Below are 9,169 nucleotides of genomic sequence, written 5' to 3'. Positions count from 1 at the left end.
TTGTACAACTCTGTGCATTGACTAAAAATAATTAAGTCATATACTCACAAGGAGTGAATTTTAAGGTATGTAAATTACACATCAATAAATCTGTAAACATAAAGTCTGATGTTCAGGGTCAATTCAGCAAGAGAGATGGAGCCCTTTGGAAGATGACAGGAGAGACAGACAACAAGGACAAACAGCAACATCCTGCAATGACATAAATTCCCTCTCCTTCCCCCTGGACCACCCTGGCTGACAGCAGGTGGGCCCGGCTGTAGCCAGTTCTGGTCAGGTCACGCCTTTCCTGTGGTCCAGTGTCCCTGGATTCTCGGATTTCACTGTCATGAGCTCTGGGACATGATGCCAGGTGTCAGCCACCTGCTCAATACTTCAGAGCATTGCAGTATGGTGGCACTTCTGTTACCGGTGACGGTCCACATGGATTTATTATAAATCTAACAAAGATAAATACGTATCTACAGTCATGGCCTTTATACACTCAAAAGAACTAAAATGTACCTTAACACTCTATACTTGCATAAGTTGGTGACACTTTCTGTCCCACTAAGAATACTTACAAGCACTTAAAACATACTTGATGCTTATCCCCCAGGAAGGAGTGTGTGTGTGTGTGTATATTCCGGTGAACTTAGGTGGAAGACTCCTTGTGAGTATATGACTTAATTATTTTTAGTCAATGCACAGAGTTGTACAACCATCATCATGAGCCAGTCTGAGATGTAGTCATCTGATGTTTCTAGTTTTAGCTGAGGGACACATCTGTGAAGGAATGAAAGGAATGAAGGTGATGTTATCACTTCCTCTGCCAACTTTGCCGCTTTTTAGTTTTTTCTTTCCTTTTTTTTTTTTTTTTAAAGGAGAGAATTTCATTGGGGATGCAGCTGGCTTCTTCCGAAGAGAGATCAAACCAGCACATTTCCTGCTCTTGACTTTCTCATTTACTCTGGACTCCATCACCAGCTGAGTTTTCCAAAATTCCTTAACTGCTCATTTCTTGATTCACATTCATTTCACAACAGATGTTTATGGAGCTCCTAGCTTGTGTAAAAGGCTCTCTCAGATACGAGATGGGGCTATGGAGGTGGCGGAGAATGGCCCATCCTTGGAGAGTTTACAATCTAATCACAGCAGGAGGCAAACAAGGTACCTACAAATACCTAAAGTAGTCACTAACGTCACAGTGATGCCAACTGAGCCATCAGGGCATAGAGGAAGGAGGAATCTTTGAGGGGAAGAGCCAAGAAAGTCCTTTATGAAGAAAGCATGGCTGAAATCAGGCCTTAAGGATGGATGTAACTGTGAGTGACAGCTGCTGGACCACAAGGAAAGATACGTGCCTGGAAGATGCGGCTTTCAGAAATGGTGTATGTGAGCAAAGGACCGTATCGTTTTGGTAAAACATAGAATAAGCATCAGGGAGCAGCAGCACATGTATTTATGAATATAAGCTGGAGTCCAATCACATGGGACATTGACTCCCAGGGAAGATTTTAATTCATTTCTGGACATGCAATGTGAACCTTCTATGACTCAAAAGACACTGAAATGATGAAGATGCAGACTCAGGCTCCACCCTGACCAGATCCATAAGTCAAATCCAGAGAGCATCCCCCTATGGTCACAAAATATGGATGGCTGTCCTGGGTAACTCTTAGGCTCCATCCAGCCTAAGACTGAAGCTCAGTGGGCCCTAGCAGGCCATGAATGGGAAATGAACTCTTGTCTCTTGGGGCCTGGGGTGGCCAGAGTCATGTATGGATGTCGGGGATAAGAACTGGCCTGCCGGAGAGATGCCCTGGGCGTGGTTTACTCAGAAGTCCGTCTCTTCTGCAGCTTTGAAAGTGAGGACGGCCTTCCTACATCTGTGGTCCCTCGTGTTTCAGGTACCAGGCAGGCTGGTACCTACCACTAGCACAATGGGAGGCCAACACCGTGTGTGTGCCCGTACTGATTCAAGATCTATGTGAGCGCTATTAATTCCACTGTTCCAGACAAAGGTTCTTAAGTGGAGTAACCAGGCAGCCTCGGGCGGGTTGTCAGAAGAGTTTAGAAGGCTGACAAATATGCGAAGTCTTTAACAGCTCTCCTCTGGGGGGGGTCATTCCCTGGACAACTTGAGCTGCCGCTGCCATGAATACGAAATTCCTTCTGAGGCCAGAAGTCCTGTGACAGGAGCAGAAAGGGAATAGGGAGGGCCAGGGTTCCTATCTCAGAAAGAGGGTTGGAGGGATGGGAGATATAGATCAGACGACCGCCTTTCAGAGCCTCAGGTATGGTGAGGGTGGCTGGGAGGAGGCTGGGAGAGTCATTAAAAGCACAAAATGCATGTCTTGCTAAAGGTACTGACTGCTGCGTAAACCCCACAGCAGCAGCTAGATCGGCCCCAAATGCACAAGGATAAGGCTGGCTGCCAACTGTGACAGCTGGACAATTAAGCTCTGTTAATACAGAGACAAGGACCAGCCAGCAAGGCCCAGGCCACCCGAATTCTGAAGAAGCTGAGATCAGATTCCGGGGTGCTCAGTGGATGTAATGAGCTAGACATCCCCTGGGTCCTTTTTCCGCTTCAGCCACTTGGCAGGCTCTGCTGAATGTGGACATTTTTTCCCTCTGCTGGACTGATCAGTGTCTGAAGTGCTTTCCACCTTTAAAACTCTCCAAGCCTTAACTTCGGTCAATTTCACTACCTGGGCTCAAAGTGTATGAAGGATCTGGGAAAGTCACGTGGTTCTGGAGAGTTTAAAAGTAACTCACTGGTGGATGGTGGTGATATTTACTATGCTGGGAAAAACAAGGGGGAAGAGCATGTTAAGACAGTTCAGGGGAGGCCAAGAAGGCTTTCAGATGCAGGATACTGTGGATCAGGAGAGCGGTCTGGGCTGGAGATGTGAAACTGAGAGCCATTGCTCAATAGACTAAAATCTACATGAAAGATTACCTGGCAGCAACAGAGGGGTTGCAGCTATAGGAGGAAAGAGAAGATAAAGGCAGATATGAGAATGCCCAGGATGGAGACTTGTGACCCTCCAGGATCTTAGGTCAGGAGAAGGAGGGACCACAGCCAGCAAAGGGAGCTCTGATCTTCTCAGTCCTAATCCATCCTTCACGTTGAGACCAGGGTGACCTCTCCAAACTCAGGTGGGTTCCTGACACCTCCCTGCTAAGGTTCTCCTGCCCACCTTACCCTGAGAAAATCTAGCACCTTAGATGTTATACAAGTCCCTTCACAACCTAGACCTAACCTTCTCTTATAGGGTCCTCAACCTCTTCTCCTCTGTCACAGCACTTTGAGATCATGTTTTGAGGGATACCCTGGCAGTCCAGTGGTTAAGAATCTGCCTTGCAATGCAGAGGACACAGGTTCAATCCCTGGTCCAGGAAGATCCCACATATCACAGGGCAACTAAACCTATATGCCACAACTACTGAGCCTGCTCTCAAGAGTCCATGTTCCACAACAAGAGAAGTCACCACAATGAGCAGCCCAGGTACAGCAACTAGAGAGTAGCCCCCACTCACTGCTACTAGAGAAAGCTTGCAAACAGCAATGAAGACCCAGCTGAAAATAAATAAACATTTTTTAAAATTGTGTTTGATTGTCTGGGTACACATCTGTCTCTGTTATTAGGTGTAAATGAAGGATCATGTCATTCACACTTTCAACGCCCTGCACATAGCAGGTGTTCAAAACTTTTTGCTGAATGAGATGAAGGAAGGAAGGAGGATGAAAAGAAGGAGGGGAGATTCCTTGTGTGGGACCCTTCGCATCAAGAATGCATGACAATGTCTGCGCCATCTTCCTCCTTGGCATTTTTGGAAACCTTGAAACCTGGGTTGGGATGAGAACAGTGCCCTCTACAGGGAGACAGATGCAGAAAGGGACACTTCCTCAAGTTTTCCCAGAAATATAAACCGCTGAGCAGGCAAAGCTGGAACTCACACCAAAGCAATCTTTTTAAGAAGCCAATTAATGATAGTGATGCTCTCAGAAGACTTGATCCTGTGTGTATATAGAGAATCTCTGAGACACAGTGCCAAAACTATTAGAACTGGTCAATGAATTCACTGAAGTTGCAACATACAAAATTAACATGCAGAAATGTGTGACATTTCTATATGATAATAACAAACCATCCAAAAGAGAAATTAAGAAAAAACCCTGTGTATAGTCACATCAACAAGAATAAAATACCTGGGAATAAATCTAACTCAGGAGATAAAAGACCTGTACTAGGAAAACTATTAATATAAGATGCTGGTGAAAGAAATTGAAGACAACACAAACAGATGAAAAGAAGGACTGTGTTTTTGTATTAGAAGGATCAGTATGGTTAAGTGACCATACCACCAAGGAAATCTATGTATTCAAAGCAATATCTATCGAAATACAATTGCATTTTTCACAGAGCCAGAACAAACAATTCCAAAATTTATATGGAAACACAAAAGACCCCCAATAGCAAACAATCTTGAGAAAGAAGACTGGAGCTATAGGAATCAGTCTCCCAGACCCCAGACTACAGTATGAAGCTATAGTAATCAAGACAATATGGCACTGGCTCAAAAACAGACACATCGATCAGTGGAACAGAAGAGAAAGCCCAGAAATAAACCAATGCACTTACGGTCAATTAATCTAAGACAACGGAGATGAGAATATACAATGAGGAAAAGACAGCCTCTTTAATAAGTGCTACTGGGAAAACTGGACAGTTACATGTGAAAGAATCAAACTGAACTACTCTCTCACACTATAGACAAAAATAAACTCAAATATACTAAAGACAAAAATGTAAGATCTGAAACCATAAAACTGCCAGAAGAAAACATACACAGTACATTCTTTGACACTGGTCTTGGCAGTATTTTTTGGACATGTCTTCTCAGGCAAGGAAAACAAAAGCAAAATAAAATAGGATTGTGTCAAACTAAAAAGCTTTTGCACAGTGAAGGAAACTATCAATAAAACATAAAGCAGACTATTGAATGGGTGAGATTTTTGCAAACAATATACCTGATAAGGTGTTAATACCTAAAATATACAAAGAACTCATCCAAGACAATATCAAAAAACAAACAACTGCCCAACAATTAAAAACTGGGCAGAACACCTGAATAGATGTCTCCAAAGACATACAGATGACCAACAGACATATGAAAAAGTGTTCAACATCACTAATCATCAGGAAAGCGCAAAGTAAAACCACAAAGAGAACCTCCTACCTGTTAGAATGGCCATTACGAAAAAGACAACAAAATAAATATATGCACATGATATGTACATACATATGCAGTGTTAAGCCTCTACAGTTGTGTCCGACTCTTTGCAAACCCATGGACTGTTATCAGTCAGGCTTCTCTGTCCACGGGATTCTCCAGGCAAGAATACTGGAGTGGGTTGCCATTTCCTCCTCCAGGGGATCTTCCCGACCCAGGGATCGAACCTGGGTCTCCTGCATTGGTAGGTGGATTCTCTATCACTTAGCCAGCAGGGAGGCCCCTAGAGGATGTTATGCTAAGTGAAATAAGTCAGACAAAGACAAATACTGAATGATCTCACTTGATGTGGAATCTAAAAAACAAAACAAAAGAAAATGGAAAGAGATTCCTAGTAGCAGAGATCAAAGAGGCGGTTTCCAGAGAGAAGGGGATGGAAGGGGTGTGAAATAGGTGAAGGAGATTAAAAGGTACAAACTTCCAGTTATAAAATAAATAATGTGCTCAGAAGCTCAATGAAGTCCAATTCTTTGTGACCCCATGGACTATAGCCTTCAAGGTTCCTTTGTCCATGGAATCTCGCAGGCAAGAATACTGGGATGGGTTGCCATTTCCTTCTCCAGGGGATCTTCCCTACCCAGGGATCAAACTCTTGTCTCCGACATTGCAGGTGAATTCTTAACCATGGATATACCTGGGAAGTCGATAAAATAAATAAGCCGTGGGGATATAATATACAACATGAGGAATATGGCAAATAACATATTATAATAATTCTGCACAGGGACAGATGGTTACTAGGCTTATCACAGTGATCATTTCATAAAGTATGCAAATATTAAATTACTACCTAGTGCTTTTGAACTGTGGTGTTGGAGAAGACTCTTGAGAGTCCCTTGGACTGCAAGGAGATCAAACCAGTCAATCTTAAAGGAAATCAACCCTGAATATTCATTGGAAGGACTGAGGTCGAAGCTCCAATACTTCAGCCACCTGATGCAAAGAGCTGAATCATTAGAAAAGACCCTGATGCTGGGAAAGATTGAAGGCAGGAGGAGAAGGGGACAGCAAAGGATGAGATGGTTGGATGGTATCACCAACTCAATGGACATGAGTTTGAGCAAGCTCCGGGAGATGGTGAAGGACAGCGAAGCCTGGCGTGCTGCAGTCCATGGGGTCACAAAGAGTCGGACACAACTGAGTGACTGAACAAAAACAACAGCGCCGTACACCTGCAAATAACATGTTATGGTATTAATACACCAACCATATTTTAATTTAAAATTTTTTGAAATAAATACCATGCATGCCCATGTGAACGATCACTGTAGAGGATATTTTTATGTCCAGTTTTATTTATTTAATTGATTTTTGACTGTGCTGGGTCTTCATTGCTGGGCGGGCTTTTCTCTAGTGACGGTGCTCGGGCTTCTCTTCATAGTGGCTTCTCTTGTTGCAGAGCATGGACTTTCCAGCGTCCAGGCTTCAGCAGCTGCAGCTTGTGGGCTCAGCAGTTGTGGCTCCTGGGCTCTGGAGCACAGTCTCAGTTAACTGTGGGACACGGGCTTAGCTTTTCTGCAGCCTGTGGGATCCTCCCAGACCAGGGATTGAAGCTGTGTCCCCTGCACTGACAGGCAGACTCTTCACCACTGGACCAACCAGGAAGCCTCTTTATGCCCCAGTTCTTATTTTAGTCCACTGTGTCAGGAAACTTGCAGGTTTGGTTTGGCTTTGGAACCTTGTATTCCATTCACTTTTTTATAAAAGATCCAATTTATACCCTGCTTCATGGTGCAGCTGAAACCACTAAATAGTACATGTAATAGAAAGAAAAAATGGAACAAGAGTAAAAGGTTGAGTTTCATCCCAGTTGTGAGATCTCAGGCAACTCATAGAATTTTTTATCTGAACATTGGGCTTCTGAAACATGAAATGGGGAGAATTTTCACTGCATTCCTCTCTCAGGCTGTTGTGGAGAACAAATAGAATAATGTCTATGAAAGCACTTTTTAACTTTAAAGAAAATCTTATTGAGGAATAATTTAAACACAATTAAATTTATAGAGCTTAAGTTTTTCCAAATGTACATACCTGTTTTTTTGTATGTACAAAGTGAGTTTTTCCAAATCTACATACCGTGTAATGCACATGTGTGCATGCTAAGTCATTCAGTTGTGTCCGACTCTTTGCGACCCCATGGACTGTAGCCTGACAGGCTCCTCTGTCCATGGGACTCTCCAGGCAAGAATACTGGACTGGGTTGCCGTTTCCTTCTCCAGGGGATCTTCCCGACCAGGGGATTGAACTCCCATCTCCTGCAGCTCCTACGTTGGCAGGCAGATTCTCTATCACACTTAGAGAAGGGCTCGAGGCCTAACTCAGCCCATGTGGGCCTGGTGCAGCTGGGGGTCGATGCCCCACACATACTCAGATTCACCACCGCTGGGATGGACAGGAGGTGAGGCAGGCTTCCAGTGGAGAAGAGGGACCCTTGGACTGACCTTGGCAGCATCGGCATTTCCAAGAGCGATGTGTTCAATTTGCCCAGCAAGGCTGGGAGTCAGCACTTTGCAGAACAGACATGATTGTCTAGAGAGCAAATCAGGAAGGACACTTTGCAATTAGAGAAGCTGCAATGGAGGCAGGAAAGTCAGGGTCCTGGGGAGAGAGGAGGAAGTGCTGACTGCAGGGATTGGTCACCATGTCACAAGTGCAGGCAACAGACCGGGCTGGACAGGTCCCTGACTGCCTCTCCGTCACATGGAAAGAACCCTTCCCACTCTTCACCCTCAGACCCACTCCCTTCTGGCAGGGAGAGGGGTCTTCACGGCTCACCAAGGTTGTGTCCCAGATCCTACAAACCTCAGTCTTAGACCCTCCAGGAATATCAAGAGCTCAGGTTGGGAGGGAGATGGTAAATGCTATTTTGCACAGAAAAAGTTTATCACCATTTTGGAAAGTAATAAAGAGCCTCCCTGAAGAGTGATCTTTCAATGATTGACTTTTGACTCCATTTCTTCTAGAATGTGTTTCTCAGCTATATCAACTCCGTATTGGGCATTTGCTCAGTTGAAGAGCCCTCAGCGTTCTGCGCATTTTTTGTACAATAGGCTTTATAACACCCTATCTCGCTTACCCAGTACCTTGGCAGCAAACAGGATGCATCTCATAGCTCTGCTCCAAGAGATGTTTTCACCTAAACCATCGGTTTTTAGGTGCAAATGCCTTTCTGAGTCAATCTATCTCCCTTTCGCATGATGGTGTTTTGGGCTTCCTTCCATCCTTGGGGATGAAAAAATGTACTTTCCATCTGTGCCAGTTATTAATTTCATGTCTTGCAGCTCCACCCGCCTCCCCCCGCCTTCTCCCGCTTTGTAATACTGGAGCTGGACTCTGCAGGCTAGTTTTCCCATTGCCAGCTGGCTGGCCCTGAGGTTGGACAATAGGAGCGTGGGCAGGACGATGCATGGCTGGGAGAGAAAGAAGGGCCTTTTTCTCCCCCTTCCCTGTGTCTGTTTTTCAGAGCGGCAGCATGCAGGCACCCCAGTGGTGTCGCAGGGGGTCGGCAGGCTGCCCTCGGCCACCGGCTCTGGGTACCTTCATCCTCGCCAGCATCACCACCACCTTGCTGCAGGCAGAGTGCTCCCTGACCCAGGAACCTCCCCTCTGGGGTCTGAGGCCCGCGGGCATGCAGGCTCTTTACTCTGAGTTCCTAAGCTTATTCCTTGTCCACTTTTCCCTTCATCCTCTTCCCCTTAGAGTTCTCCAGGCACCCTCTCCATAGCGCCAGTTTCTTCTACATTGAACCAAATCTTCCTATTACATTTCCCTCTTCAAACTTCTTGAGTTTTTTTTAACAGATGCTAAAACCATCACCAAATGGAAAATGTTAACTACCTGATGACCATGAACACATATCCCCAGGCCTCCTGGAGGCTGAGGACTG

Source organism: Muntiacus reevesi, chromosome 1, assembly GCF_963930625.1.
Source record: "Muntiacus reevesi chromosome 1, mMunRee1.1, whole genome shotgun sequence".
Taxonomy (NCBI): domain Eukaryota; kingdom Metazoa; phylum Chordata; class Mammalia; order Artiodactyla; family Cervidae; genus Muntiacus; species Muntiacus reevesi.
Note: the sequence above shows the minus strand (reverse complement) of the source record.